Source organism: Anastrepha obliqua, chromosome 1 (assembly GCF_027943255.1).
Source record: "Anastrepha obliqua isolate idAnaObli1 chromosome 1, idAnaObli1_1.0, whole genome shotgun sequence".
Classification (NCBI taxonomy): Eukaryota; Metazoa; Arthropoda; class Insecta; order Diptera; family Tephritidae; genus Anastrepha; species Anastrepha obliqua.
Genome location: NC_072892.1, coordinates 99,335,208 through 99,352,197, shown reverse-complemented (window position 1 = coordinate 99,352,197; position 16,990 = coordinate 99,335,208).

Genomic DNA, 16,990 nt, shown 5'->3' with positions numbered 1-16,990 from the left:
GGCTCAGAAAATCCACATGTTACTGTAGAGAAGCAAATGCATCCACAACGAGTCACTGTTTGGTGCGGTTTTTGGTCTGGCGGCATCATCGGGCCATTTTTTTTTTTCGAAAATGAGCGAGGAGCCGCGGTTACAGTAAATGGCGAGCGTTACCGAGACATGCTCAACGAGTTGTTTCCAAAAATTGAAGAGGATGACATTGACGACATTTGGTTTCAACAGGATGGTGCAACTTGTCACACTGCCAAAGTTACACTCGAACTTTTGGGTACCGTTTTTGAAAACCGAATAATCAGCCGAAATTCCGATATCAGTTGGCCGCCTCGGAGCTGTGATATAAGCCCGTTGGACTATTTTTTGTGGGGAGCCGTTAAGGACAAATGCTATGCGAACCATCCAGAGACGATTGATGTTTTAAAACACGAAATCGAAGTTGACATTCATGAAATTGGAGCCCAGACAATCGAAAATGTGCTTAAAAATTGGGTTGATCGAATGGCCTACTGTAAAGCCAGTCGTGGCAGCCATTTGAACGATATTATTTTTCATTCATAAATGACAATGTTCAATTTTCAAAATAAAAAAAAGTTTGAAAAAATATTGATTAGTTTTTTTTTATAGGCGATTCAAAAAGCAAATTTTACATGGCCCACCCTATATTACAATTACTGACGCTCGCTTCCATAGCCGAAGATGCTAGTGACTCCATCCATTCTAATCAAATTAATAACACATCGAAGTAGAGTGGATGTACAATATAACGAATTCGAAACGAATAAATAACTAAACACGTTCATGTAAAAAAGGAATTAATTCAAAGTCAACAAAAGTCTAATCCTTTTTTTTTTACAGAAAAAGTCTTCAATTCGCGCCTTTTAATAGTTTCCAAGATTTTATACACTGCGATTTCTAACAAATTTCTTAGTACCAAAAGTTTTAACAGCTCAGCATTGTTTGATATTGCCCAGGTGACACATTTCTCTAAGCAATTTATTGCTTCCTCATGTTTAATCTAATTTTTAGCCTCGCCTGTATTTGTATTGAGGTCACATCATCTTCGCTTCCACGGAATCTGAAAAATCATCAGCAAAATTCCACTTGTAAATATCCACGACTTCAACTGATCACAGGGTAATTTATTTGAAAAAAGATTCAGAAAACTGAACACTATTTACGTAACTAGCACCAAGGTATTAGTCTTACACGGCGAAGTCAACTATTTCATGACTCAGTTCCTCTCGGGCCACGGTTACTTTCGGAAATACACGCATGGGTGTATACACTGCGAAGCACCGACCCATGGCGCTGAACACAAGTTCTTTGGTTCCGAGAGATGGCACGTGGGGAAAGATGCTCTGGGGGAGCAGATTGACGACATCGACTCACAGACAGAGACATAAGAAGACGAGACTATAGCTTGAAGCTGGCTACAAATGTCCTGGGAAGGAAGCCTCCGCAGAAGAAGAGGAGGGATTGTTTTAGTAGGCATAAACATAGCCCACATTAATTCGTCATTGGTAACCTTAACCCGTCCATTTTCAGGTGGAAGGCTTTGAGCATAACCCAAGGAGAGCAGAGCTTTTGGCTCCTCCAAAAATTCAATAACCTTCAAAATAAGAGTACATGAAAATGCCAACTAAGGATCTTGTTCTCTTTGTACATACAAAGTGATCGCTAAACAATTTATTAAAGATGAAACGGTTCATCCAAGCAGACGTAGGGCTCATATAAGTTACGGAGAGATTTTGAGATTTTTCATTTTTCAATGTAATATTAACTTTTCTTTGATCTTATTTCTTCCCAGTGCAGATGCTTCTTCGAGGGTAATGCATGTGTTTCGGAAATAATTTCCTTTAAATACCGCTTTTACCCGCATTAAAAACTGCGTCATGGGAAAGATTATTATTTTTTATTAGGAGCTTTAAATTATTTATATTTAAAAGGCTCCACGCTATTTGCATTGGGTGGCAGCTTTTCACCATCTTCGATAAGAATACGTATTCCGAAGCGGTTCTTGAATTTAATCATCGAACCATACTGTCATACAATTTTTTTATTTATTTTTATTTATATGAGACTTGTTTCCAATGTACATTTGTTTTCTAGGCACGATTCTGGAATCCAAAAGTGTGCATCACGCCATGGGTTTTTAACCTCACTACATATTTTCAAAAACTTAATATGCTAAAGAATTTAAAATATTGGGAGGTTGAATTAGTTTTAAAGGTGACACACAGATGGCGCTATTTATCACTTTATCGCGTTGGCAATACTGAATATATATTCATGACAAAGCCTCATCCCTAGGCTTTGTTTATCAGTATCTGTCATTTCGCTGAAGTATAAACAACGCAGTGTTTTCGTACTCCGAATATGTCAACTTTCGTGCCGTCGAAACGCAATTTGCGGGAAGCTTTGCTTTTCTGCTTCAATTTGAAAAAAAATACAGTCCAAGCCCGTGAATTGCTGCAGCAGGCCTACCCAGACCATACTCCGTCGATTTCAACATGTGAGTACTGGTTTCGACGATTCAAAAGTGGTGATTTTCACACCGAAGACAAGGAGCGTCTTGGCCAGCCCAAAAAGTTCGAGGACGCGGAATTGGGGGAATTGGTAAACGAAAACTCGTGCCAAACCCAAGAAGAGCTTGCTGAATCATTGGGCGTTGATAAATGAACCGTTTGCAAGCGTCTAAAAGCGATGGGAATGATCCAAAAGCAAGGACATTGGGTCCCGTACGAGTTGAAGCTGCGCGACGTCGAACGGCGATTTTTTACGTGCGAATTGCGGATCGAGCGACAAAATCGGAAGGGTTTTTTGCATCAGGTGGTGACTGGCGACGAAAAATGGATCCACTACGATAACCCAAAACGCAAAAAATCATGGGGTTTGCCCGGCCACGCATCAACGTCGACGGCCAAGCAGAATATTCACGGCAAGAAAATCATGCTCTGCATTTGGTGGGATCAGGTCGGCGTCGTATATTTTGAGCTGCTCCAACCGGGCGAAACAATCACGGGGGATCGTTACCGACTGCAATTGATGCGTTTAAGCCGGGCATTGAAAGAAAAACGGCCGGAAACGGTAAAAAGGCACGACAAGGTTATTTTGCAACATGACAACGCTCGGCCGCATGTTGCTCAACCTGTCAAAAAATACCTTGGAACGCTTGGCTGGGAAGTGTTACCCCACCCGCCGTATAGTCCAGACATAGCTCCCTCCGATTATCATTTGTTCCGGCATATGAGTCTCGATTTGGCGGACCAGCGGTTCTCCTCGTACGAGGCTACCAAAATATGGGTTGAGTCATGGATAGCCAAGCAGCGGCCAGAATTTGGAGAAACGGCATCCGGAAATTGCCCGAAAGATGAGCAAAAGTTGTAGCTAGCGATGGCCAATACTTCGAATAAAATATTTTGTACCGTTTTTTCACAATAAAGCCCCAAATCTTCGAAAAAAACCTTTAAAACTAATTCAACCTCCCAATATATTCAAATTAAAGCATAAGCCCAACTCAGTTACTCATAATTCAAAGACTTTACGAAATTGCTTTCATACATGCAATCATATTTAAAAAGGAAAACAGAGATGTGCAAAGTTAATTTAAAACTTATGTAGCTGAGTAGAATGTTACTTACTGCATTAATATGTCGCAGTGTAGAAATCAACGTACCCAACTCCGCCTTAAATTTATCAGAATAATCTCAGATTTACTCCATGCGCTCTATTAAACAGTTTACCGCGCATACATAGAAGTCGTTTCCCCTTTTCAATACTATTAATTTACTCTATATCAATCCACAAAAAGAGCTTAGTAAACGCATGAATTGAAAAGAATAAATAGTAATGAAGTAGCAAAAGTGTGAAAGAAATTATAGCGAAATGAGAAAAACAAAAATAGTTGAAGTGAATTGAAAGGGAAAATCAGCAGACTAACACAGGATGTAAACTCGGTTCGCGTTGGGCTCAAATGAAGCCAATACAAAAACAGAAAGCATCCTCACCCACACATATACATATGTAGGCAAATACATGAAGCGTAAAACGAGTAGACAATGGGCAGGAAGGTGAGCCAGAGGCGAATATGAAAAGAAACAGCGCAGGCATTTACTTGGAACAGGCCACAGATGGCACTTCGGCACGCTACATTGCACTGAAGCTGAAAGAAGGAAAGCGACGAAGGCGATGAAAACATGAAACAGCAAATGTGTTGGCAATACAAACATCATCAACCAATGATGGTACAAACAAACACAAGGCAACAATAAAACTCCAGCTTGTAGTAGAGCACTAGCGGCGGCATTGGCAGATACATTGTTGGTAATGCAAAGGAAATGATACGAGCGAAAGTTAAATGAATAAGCGCTAAGGAAATCGGGGCGCGAAAATGCTGAAAGAATAAATAAAATAAAATATAAATAAAAATATATATAAAATTGGAAAAAAATTACGTATATCCTTACGAATGGCAGGCACCTTCAAATGTTAGGCACAACAAATATGTAGGTAATATTTCAGCAGAATACCGGTATTTTTTTTTTTTTTTTTTTTTTTGTAGCAAAAGAAATATTCATCGATGATGAGCAAAATAATGGCAAAAAAGGGTTTACTGTTTCCTTTGCAATTTAGATTTGATTGCGACTATAACAACATCATTAATATTGATATAATATGAGATTGGCAGATAGTCGAGCGCGAGGTAGCCGGCATACAGCTAATGCACAGAGAGGCACACAATTGCGCACTAAGACAACTTAAGGGTATAAAAAAAAATTATATAAATAACGGTGAAAGTTAGTGGAGTAGACAAGGACACCTTTATATATTTAAAAATATATATAAATATATGTACCTTCTGCTCAAATATGAACGAGACGGTATCAATAAAACGGTCCGCGGATGACATATGGCAAAAATAAATTTTTTGTTTTTTGGTAGGACTGTTATAAGCTTACATGACAAATTTCAGCGTGATATGTCACATAGTTTGTTTTCTATACTACTGTAAACAAGTCAAGCTCGATTGTGTTCTTCGAATTTAACGATGGAAATTCAAGTTGAACAAAGAATTTGTTTGAAATTTTGTTGTTCCAACAAAATTTCGGCTTCAGACGCCTTAAAAATGTTGCAGACAACCTATGGGGACTCTGCTCTATCGCGTGCACGGGTTTTCCAGTGGTACAAATCGTTCAAAGATGGCCGTACATCGGTTGAAAACTTGCCTCATCAACGTCGTCCAGCAACATCAGTAAACGACGAAAACGTCGGAAAAGTAAAGGAAATTGTGCTTGAAAATCGCACAAATCGCAAAATCGGTTAACGCTGAATATTATTTAGACGTTTTAAAGCGTTTGCGCGAGAACATTCGTCTTAAAAGGAAGGAATTGTGGGACAACAAGTCATGGTTCTGGCACGATAATGCACCAGCTCACACATCACGTCTTGTTCGCGATTATTTGAACAAAAATAATGTTAATATCGTTCCGCAAGCACCGTATTCGCCTGATATGGCTCCATGTGACTTTTTCCTGTTTCCCAAGCTCAAGTTGCCGCTCCGTGGAAAACATTTTGAGACAATTGAAGTTATAAAAGAGAATTCGAAGAACACACTCGAGCTTGGCTTGTTTACAGTAGCACAGAAAACAAACTATGTGACATATCACGCTGAAATTTGCCATGTAAGCTTATAACAGTCCTACCAAAAAACGAAAAATTTATTTTTGCCATATGTCATCCGCGGACTGTTTTATTGATACCGTCTCGTTCATATTTGAGTAGAAGGTATAGACAGATGTATGTAACTATTTATAGATGCATGACCCAATACCCAGTAGCTACATAATTAGATGCACACACTTAAATGTGGCTATATTACATACTAACATATACACAAACGTATATGCACATATGTCGACACCAAATAGCAAACCGGAAGTTTGGTAATCAGCATCTCGTATATTAGGTTGAATAGTTAATTTTCTAATTCACTAATGAATATTTCATTAAACAAATATAATGATCGGAGATTATCTTTATTGCTATATAAATTTATGCACAGCCATATTTACATAAACGGTTGCGAATAGTGTGAAATAATAGTGAAGTGAAGAATGAATTATATTATTTTAAACATTACGAGTATTACGAGGGGGGTTCAATAAGTACCTTTGTTAGAAATGAAGACACCATTTTTTCCAAATTTTTATCTTTATTTTTCAACATAGTCCCCTTTTAGAAAGGTACACTTCTCCCAATGCTCCGCCCATTTTTTTAATCCCTTCAAAAAATAAGATTTGAACTAAATTTTTCCCCCGCTAGAAAAGGTCGCAGGGAGCCGAATCGGGTGAATACCGGGGGTGCGACAGCAATTCATAACGCAATTCATGCAGTTTAGTGGCGACAACTCCGGATGATTGTACTGCGCGTTATCGTATCTTTTTCGCCAAATACGGCCGTGTCTCCTTCAAATTTTTGTGAGAGCAGTCCAATAACTCACTGTAGTATTGTCCAGTGATCATTCTTTCTTTTCCTAAAATATCCATGAGAGTGATGCCGTTCGCACCCCAAAAAATCGTCGCCATGACCTTTCCGACGGATGGGACTGTCTTCGCCTTCTTTCAAGTAGATTTCCCCGTAGAAATCCATTGTTTTGATTGTTGCTTAGTTTCTGGTGTGTAATGATGAATCCAGGTTGCATCAACGGTGACAATTCGACGCAAAAATTCCTTCGAATCCTTTTAGCTTAAATTGTCCCCCACACTACTTCGAAGTTAACAGCCGCACCCGCTTGTTGTTGTCATCACCAACTTATCAAAGTTCGTCGATCAGCGAGAATCATATCGTGGGCTTTTTGAATCCCTCGACATTTTCTTCGCTCCTCCTCAAAAACGGATGTTCGCCCACGTTCAAATTCGTTGAACCAATATCTAACTGTGAACATAGATAGCGAATCGTCCCTATAGACAGCATCCAACTTTGTTTTGATCTCCTCGCATGTTTCCCCATCCAAAAATAAAAAGCGAATTACCGAACGGTACTTCTATTTTTCCATCTTAGCGGAATAGCTGCCAAATCCAAACTAACCTATCATTCAGTTTGAAATTTGTTTTGCCGCTGTTTGATAGATTGATGCTAATACCAACTTCCCTCAGGCATGCCCTCTGTCATCAAATACTTATTAAACCGCCCTCGTATTATTTTTGGTGGAGTTAGAGCTTTATGAACTTAAGGTAAATTGTGTCACCTTCAAGGATTCAGAGAATGCCCTTTTAAACATGCTTCCGAGAAGAATTACAGTAGGGATTCTTCCTTGGAATTTATCGTACTAATTGAGTCGATAGTTCACCCTGCAGTACCCTTTCAGAATCCCTATGATAATTCTCATAAACTCAAACACCACCGTGTCCGAATGGGTTGGTGCGTGACTACAATTCGGAAGTGGACAAGTTCGAAACCTCGAGTATGAAACACCAGATTATAGAGCAGGTTTTTTCTAAAGCGGTCGCCACTCAGCAGGAATGGCTAACCTTCGAGAGTATTTCTATATGAAAAATCTCCTAATAAACAACTATCTACCGTCCAGAGGCAACGTAAAACTCTAAGTCCCTCCATTTGTAGAAAAATACTAAGACGCACACCGCAAATAGGAGAAGGAGCTCAGCCAAATACCCAAAATAGGGTATACGTGCCAAATATATATATTGTATATTGACATTCCGCAAGAGGATTTATATGGCCAATATTTTTGGAGATCGCTTTGATGAAAGCAATTGATATAAATTATTTTTACAAAGCATCATTAATATATTTTATTGTATACTAGCTGCTTATACCCGGCGTCGCCAGTGCGTGGATTTCCGAATACACTGATGCAATTGACTTTTAATTCATATCTCCATCGTACACCTCTCTGTGGACTAAAGCACGCGCTTACCTTTGGCATTGGAAATTGATGTATGTAGGTATTTTATAGCTTTTTGATTGTTCATTTCACAGAAAATGATTAACAACTAAATTTTTCAGTTCATTAAGGTGGAAATAACGGACCAGCACAAATTAATGCGTAAATTCAAGGTAGCCGTCCGAAAATGTATCACTCAGTTTGTCGGATGACGAAATTCATGTTAGCACTCAAAATGAATTAGCCAATATGCTCCCATTGCAGTCCTATACCTCACGGCGAGAATTCAAAGAATAGAAAAAATATGAGATTATTATTATTATTTATTAGATATATCAAAATGCTTATATCTAAATATAGAGGAGTACTAGCTGCCAGGGCTTACGACTCTTTCTTTAAGTATTTAATACCTGTGTTGATTTAGTTCTAATTATGGAGTTTAAATTATCTTTATTGATTTACATTGTTTTAGAAAGTTATATATTTTATGAATGTTTTCAGAAGAAGTTTTTTCAAGAAGTGCGGAGGGTTTAATGTCGCCAAATATTTTGATCCTGTGGCTTCGGAGATTATTATTTATGGAAACATGAAGCGATTTTGGATTTTCATTTATATTTGATAGATCTTGCTTTCGGTCAAAGGTCGGTAAAGCTAGTCGTGCGAGCAGTACACTCAGCATACGTATTATTACGCTCTTAAAATCGGTTGTTGTCCGTTTGGTGATACGCAGTGCCTTTTGTGTAATTTTAAAATTTAATAATCCTGGGAAGCGAGATACTTTTTATAATAGAAATTAATACAGTTTGTATCCCCAACGCAAAGAAATGTATTGTAAGAATAAATTACGATTTGAAAAGAATATGGTTTCTTTGCCGCCAATGTAATATATGTATTTTAAAATAAACTAGGATGTAGTACAAAATAAATGGTATGAAGTAATGCAATTGCATAATTTTTATTGAAGTTTGTTACAGAATCGACGTTTCTTATTTCATTATACAAATACAGTGTGAACGATATAAAGGGTTATCAACTTCACACTGTTTGTATCTGTAAAACAGCTCATGACATCAAAACTGTTCTAATGACAGTTCAATATATTGTTTATAAGCCATTAAAAGCATTTGCGTCTCAGTTTCGTTGAATTTTTTTTTCTGTGATGGAATTCAAACGTAATAGTGTGATTGCGTTATATTTGGCTGGAAAATCACAACCAGCCATTGTTCGTAAGCTCAGTCACCTCAAAGTGAATAAAATGTTTGGGTATCGCAGTATAAAACGTTACAATGATACTGGAAGCATTGCAAAATGCTATGGAGGTGGACCAAAAAAAACTGCAACAACGCCAGAAATGGTTCGGAAAGTGAACGCTCGACTTGAACGAAATCCACGTCGAAGTGGAAGAAAAATGGCCAAAGAACTGAAAATATCGGAAGACAGCATTCGACGCATATTGAAAAAATGAGCTCAAGGATAAGGCTTACCCCATCAAAAAAAAGTTCAGTGCGAAAGAGCAAAGGAGTTGTTGCGCTTGCACGAACGTGGAAAATTTCCTAACATTGTGTTTTCTGATGAAAACAATTTCCCAATTGAGCAGTTCATTAACACTCAAAACGATCGTGTTTACTTGACCGAGCACTCATACTAGAATTTGAGCCTACGTATGGCCACTCGAAGCAATTTCCCATCGCAAGTAATGGTTTGGGCCGCAGTGACCGCTGATGGACGCTCTCCAATCGTTTTTATCGAGCTTGGTGTCAAAATTAATGGGACTTAATATCGGGAAAATGTTTTAGAAGCTGCTTTAGAGCCGTGGACACGCAAACATTTCAGTTGGAGACCATGGACATTCCAATAAGACTCGGCACCGTCTCATAAAGCTCGTGTGAACCAAGAATGGTTAAAAAATCATGTTCCACACTTCATTTCGCCAGACGCAAATCCGATGGACTATTCCATCTGATCCATTTTGGAGAGCAAGGTGAGGAGTAAAAAATACAGCTCTCTATATTTTCCAAGTTAAGTGCAAGGATGATAGATTACAACGCGATGTATGTACAGAATGCAGAAGCGTGGCCAACAGCAGACCGTTAACCGGCTCTCAGCGACTTTAAAGAAATGAGCTGATTTCCTGACGTAACCCAACCTTGTAATCTAACATCCTTGAGATTACAAGGTTTGACCATCTGAAGCAAAATTTTCATAACTTCGGCTGCTCACACAATCACCCAAGCAGCCATTATTCAGCGAAGTAAAAAGAGTGAGGGCTACGTTTATTAACCAGAAACACGTGATGCTGGTATGATAGGTTGGTTTAAGTTATGCAAAATTATATCTAAGTTTGGCTAAACAAGTTCTTACGCTACGAAAGAAATAGCATACATATGCCAAATGTCAGCCAAAGTACCTCTTTTTTCAGGAAACAAGTTTATCGAAAATGGTTAACAAGTTTGGAAAAATGAATTTTGAAAAAACGATTAACAGGGTAGCTTTCTTCTATCAGCCAATCATTTACCCAAACTTTTCTGAGTTTTGCTTTTTATTTGTGCAATCCCTTCCTTTCCCTTTTTTTTTTTAACCAGGCATATACTCGCAGAACTATCATTCTAATCGCATCATCCGCGTTTTTTCTATCTATCTCTACGCTATCAGCTTCAAATCACGTATGAGCCGTTCGCGGTCTGTAGCCTACTTTATGGGGTTAGGGGTATACAGAAATTTAAAAAAATTGGATTTTTATTTTTATATTTTCTTAAAGTATCTTATTTTCTTAAGTATCTTAAAATATCTTAGAAAATACTGTGTGAAAATTTGAAGTGAATCTGACAAATATTTTTCGACTTATTCAACAATTAACAAAGGGCGCTCGGGCGCTCCAGAGCGTTCGAGAGCAAGTAGCTTAGCAGCAGCTGCACGTATGAAAGTAGCAGATAAGCGCGCTAACGATAACACTGGAGAAGGTAGAATGCTACGTAGACAACAGCAAATCGATATATTAGAAGCTGCTATGACGGCGGAAGAACTATTATATGGCCCAGGAGTAGATGACACAGTGTAAGTAATTAAATAATTCGTATAACTCTACATAAATCGATAGCAAAACTTTAAATGCGTTCTTCTCAAAACTATGTTTTTTGAACTGATGATCACTGTGACTTAAAAACCGGTTGGTAGATTTCAATAAAATTTACACTGCTTTTGAAAAACATAAAAAACGCCGTGCCTGATCAAAGGAATTTTTTTTTTTCAAAAATTCCGATTTTTTTTAACAATTAATTGTCGGTTTTTGTCTCGAAAATCTGAAAAATATTTCCTGAGGCCACCATATTGTTAATTTTGAAAAAAAAGCTTCGATCAGGCACAAGATTTTCTATTAATAAAACTAATTTCTCTTGTCCGATTGAGTTTAGATGAATCTCCAAGGAATTGTGATGATCACCGCAAGGGACTTCTGGAAAAACGGGCTCCACACAAACAGCGATAACTTTTACAATTATTAATTTTTTTTTTAATGATGCTAAAGTCAAGTCGAAACATGATGTATTAATGTAAAATAAAGCAATTGACTAGCAAAAAAAATTATTGAAAATCATAATTTTTTCGGACCTCTGACTACCCCTAACCCCTTATACAAGAGGACACAGACAGTAAATACATAAAGTACTGTCACGAATAATGCAAGATTCTGGTACAGGATTGTAGGGATAGAGGAGAGTGTATATAAAAGTTGATGACAAATAGATACACACACGTATATGAGATTAAAACAAAATTTTGGCAGCCTAAATTTCATTATTTACGTATTACATTTATGTATGTATATATAGAATTCGTTTTAGAGGTACGGTTCCTTCGGCAAAGTTTCTTATTTCTCTGTGAAAATCATATTCTAGGGATCAAAATAAGAAACTTTGCCGAAGGAACCGTACCTCTAAAACGAATTCTGATGTTCCCCAATTTGGGTCAAACTTTTAGTGTCTTTTGTGGGGAGGCAAAAAAATCGCCCATTGCTCTGTGAAAATCATATTCTAGGGATCCAAATAAGAAACTTTGCCGAAAGAACCATACCTTTAAAACGAATTCTGATGTCCCCCAATTTGGGTCGAACTTTTTAGTTTCTTTTCTCATGTAAAGGCCAAAAATGGTGATATTTTGAAATGATTGTATAGGGAACCCCCCAGGGGAGTTCCATGGGGTGTGCCACTGGCATGGGTGGATCGGCCGTCCAAAGTTAGTGGGGGTCGGTCATACATTTGGACTCGATTGGAGCACTCTAAATGGGTCAAAGTGGGATTTTTAGTTCGACCCAAATTGGGGGGCATCAGAATTCGTTTTAGAGGTATGGTTCCTTCGGCAAAGTTTCTTATTTTGATCCCTAGAATATGATTTTCACAGAGCAATGAGCGATTTTTAAATCGACCCGCCCTAATATAAATATATATGTATATTTGTATATCGATTTATTTGGCTTGTGTACCAGCTACTTACCGTTAGAATATCGTGATCTGCAAATAGCTCCATAAGCATGTAAACACATGTTATTCACATTATTATTTATGTATGTACATAAGTATGCACTTATATAATTTTTCAACTGAACTTTTTGGTTATCATTTTTTCTTATTTCACAGGAATATTTGCAATCTTTTCATCATCATCAGCACTATAAGTAGATGTGCACATATATACCTATGTATGTATATGCTGCTCTATTTCACCAGGTTCGTATAACTGCAAGTATCAATAAGAAAGTTAATAAAATTATATTCCAAAACTTAAAGGTTAAAGAGTAAATCAGTAAAGTGGTTTATTAACTAAAATATGTGGGTACATGCATATGTACATACAAGTACATCTCTTTTTATTAGAAAAATAGTTAATGATCAAAACTTATACGTTAATTTTAACAAAATAAAAACCTGCCACTCAGCGCTGATTTTTAATCAAAAGTTTGCTGCAGGGACTCCCACTTGCTACAGATTTGACGTTTTCCCACTACCAAGTACACAAATTTTTATACAGCCAACTCGTTAACAGGTAACAAAAACCATTTTCGTTTTTATTCATTTTTCTTTTTATCTTTATCAAGCTGGTATTTATTTTATTTTTGTTAAGTCATCCAAAAATTATACTAAAAGTTTTCATTTTAAGGACTTCGACAATGAGCGGCAAGCACGTGCGCTGAATACTAAAATAGCAATAAGAGATTACGTCGAGAATTAATAGACATTTCATGTTTACTACGCCAGAAATAATATTTACGTATGCGTGTACGTAAATATAATATGTGCATAGCTCTGTATCCATACCTAGGTATCCGTGTATGTAACAGATATTCGCAACAACGTAGAACCAAGTATACGAAAATAAAAGTGATAAAAAAATGATGAAAAACTTTACTACTACATATTCAAGTGGAATGTGAAAATTATGCATTTGGCAGTTGGCAACGCCAGCAGCGACAAAAGTGTGCCAAAATAATGCAGAGTGACTTACAAACTGACTAGCTGACTATTTGGCATTTTGTTAGTTGTATGAATGCATAAATAAAATGTGGACATTAAGAGAATTTCATGAAGCAGAGTGCTTGAGATTACGTGTACGGGATAACTGCGCATACCAATGTAATATTATAAGTATGCAAATATACGGGTATGTACAAATGTATGCGGAATGTGCCACAAAATTTCATTGGATAAAAATTGAAAAAAAAATATTTTTTTTACCAGTATTCTTTGTAATCTATACAAAAAATTTAATTTTTTAAGCGTAAATGTTAATTTAATGCTTCTTTCTGTTGCAGTTTGTGATGTTTTGCAGGCTTGATTCTCAGCATAGCTTACCTAAATTTTCTAAAATTTAAAATTGTATTATGGGAATAAGTTTCCGTCCTTTCTTAGCCAAAGTTACGAATTATTTAAACAATTAAATAATACATGATATTACGTGAAGAATGTGCCATTGGAAGCTACAACTTCACTCAATCTTTCAGGCAGCATACGGAGTTCAAGTTCTTTTGACTTGATCCTTCATTGAGCCAGTGCGCGATGCTCTCGTAAGAAGTGAACCGCTCTCTAATAAGGGCTAACTTCATTGCTCGGAACAGATGGTAATTCGAAGATGCATTGATTTTCCTATTCAGTCCCTCTAAATATTTCTGGACCGATTTAGCGACATGTGACCTGACGTTGTCACGTAGCAAAATCAATTTGTCAAGTCTACCCTCCCACTCCCATTCCGGCCGATTTTCTTTGAGAGGTCGATTCAACCGCATTAGCTGCAGTCGGTAACGATCGCCAGTGATGAAAATTGTTGAATTTTGACCAAAAACAACGTCGCATGAGCATCGCTCAGGAATTGTTGAATGACGTCAACGATGATCCAGATTTAATTAAAAGGGTCATAACTGGTGATGAATCATGGATATATGGTTATGACATTGAAACCAAAGCCAATTGTCTAATGGAAGAGTCAAGGAGAGTCAAGATAAAAATATTCAATCAAATATCAAATTAAATAAGGAGTATTACCTTGAAGTTATGAGCCGTTTACGAAAAAACGCCCAGAATTGTAGAAAACAATGCATGGTTTTTCCAAAAACAACACCGTTATCATGCCTCAGCCACCGTATTCACCAGACTTTTTCCTGTTCCCACTGAAACACAAACACTCAAAATTTAATTTAACAACTCGGCTAGTTTATCTTTTTGTTATTCTTCTTCGCGTCATTTGCTCATTTTGATATTAAATTTGACAAAGATGCCACTCTCTATCAGTTTGAATAAAGAAAAGAAGACAGCAGTTTAATGTTAATTAACAGCACAATCGTTAGTACAATCGACAAATACTGTAGACAAAAATAACAATTGTCGAATCGCTAAAAGTTAATGAATCGCACTACTGGTTTTGTTTATAATAACTCTCATAGTTCTCGTTACCAAAAATGGATGAGACAACTTTGAGGCTGAGGAAATATTTTACTACAAGCTGGCGCAAAATTAATCATCCTATCGAAAGTTTTTTTTTTTTTTCTTTTTTTTTTTTGAATATGTCTTCGTACGTCAGTCATAAATGAGGCTTCTAAACTAGACAGCTGCAGTATACAAACAGGCAAGCACTGAAGTGCGACAAGGTTAAAATAAGGTGTTTCATCACTCAAAATATTTTTTTTAATTAGTAAAAGTTATTCGAAAAATAAAAATGGTTGATTAATTTTGTGCCACCTTGTATTATTGTTATTATTTGGAGAAATAAGATTGAGGAGAAGGGTAAAATTGAAACAGACACCATACGTGATCCACGATATATACACCACAACCACATATATACTGACGAAGTCTGAATTTGGATGTACCAAGATTGATTTAGCACTGGCTAAAATAAATAATCAGCAAATAATTGAAATGGCACAAAGACTTCTTGGGCTCCGTATATAGGGTGCTGTGACAAATACACTATAAAAAAATACTTCTCTCCTAAGTAGCACAACCCGGGATGAAATTATCAGGTATTACACTACAGCAACTGAAAGTAAGTTAGTGAAAACAATAATAGGGAAGAAATATGTCTCAATTTATTATTTTATTTGTTCCGGGGCATGGAAATATTTCACTTCATTTCAATTCAATTTATTAATCAGCAAACAATATATGCTTACAGATTAAGGCCCGAAACAGAATTGCAGCGGGCCAGCGAGTAACGGGTTGACGAGTAATGATTAGCTGATCCACTTCTTTCTTTTTCTTAAAAAATCATGAAGCTGATGCCGTTCGCAACCCAAAGAATCGTCGCCATGACCTTTCCGACAGATGGGACTGTCTTCGCCTTCTTTGAAGCACATTTACCGGGAGAAATCCATTGTTTTGATTGTTGCTTAGTTTCTGGTGTGTAATGATGAATCCAGGTTGCATCAACGGTGACAATTCGACGCAAAAATTCCTTCGAATCTTTTTTGCTTAAATTGCCCCCACACTGCTTCGAAGTTAACAGCCGCACCCGCTTGTTGTTGTCATCACCAACTTATCAATGTTCGTCGATCAGCGAGAATCATATCGTGGACTTTTTGAATCCCTCGACATTTTCTTCGCTCCTCCTCAAAAACGGATGTTCGCCCACGTTTAAATTCGTTGAACCAATATCTAACTGTGGACGTAGATGGCGAAGCGTCTCCATAGACAGCATCCAACTTTACTTTTATCTCCTCGCCTTTTTCTCATCCAAAAACAAAATGGGAATTACCGAACAGTACTGCTCTTTTTCCATCTTAGCAAAAATTAGTTTTGTAGTGAAATTGTTTCGCTTGCTACACTCGTATTTGTGAAGCAACTTGTTGAAGCTTATTGTTATAAAAAAACAATTTCCTTCTAAACAAATAAATTGTCAGCAGGTAATCTGCAAAGCAACCTTGAGTTTTTAACCCGTCAAAGAAAATAGAAAGGATTCTAATTATTTTGCCGCCATAAAAATAACCGACGGCAAGAAATCCGTCCTCGCTGCGATTCTGTGAAGTTTCATGCTATTAGATGTGTTTTAATTTCAACAGCGGATACCCGTTATCCGCTGTCCTAAGCAAATTTGCTCAAGGGGAAAGAGATTTAAATAAAGTTAACATAAAAAAGATATAACAATATTTTTGTAACAGGTGTCTTACCATTTGATTCCTAAAAATTTGCTTGGAAAAGGAGAAATCAAATTCTGAGGAAGAAGTATACGCGTTATATTGAGATAGCACAAGCATTAAGGGAGTATTCATGCCAGAGACAGTCTTAGCTGTACTCACATAAAACAAAACCGGAGACATTACACCCAATCTTCAAATGAAAAAGCCAAAGGTACAATAACCCGCTACATCGATTCACATTAATTAAAAAAATGTTTATGCATCGAGAGTTTTGTTTTTAAACTGCATAAGAACTATCAATAACTATGGTTTGACAGCTGAGAACGGCAAACAGTGTTGACATTTAGTTCAGTTCAGTACGGTTTGGCAAGTGTCATCGGCAATCATTTAACGCTTTCAAATTGCACCAGTTTACTTTGAAAAAAAAATAAATCTGTTCGCGAGGTTCATAGAGCAATTCGTGCAGTCAT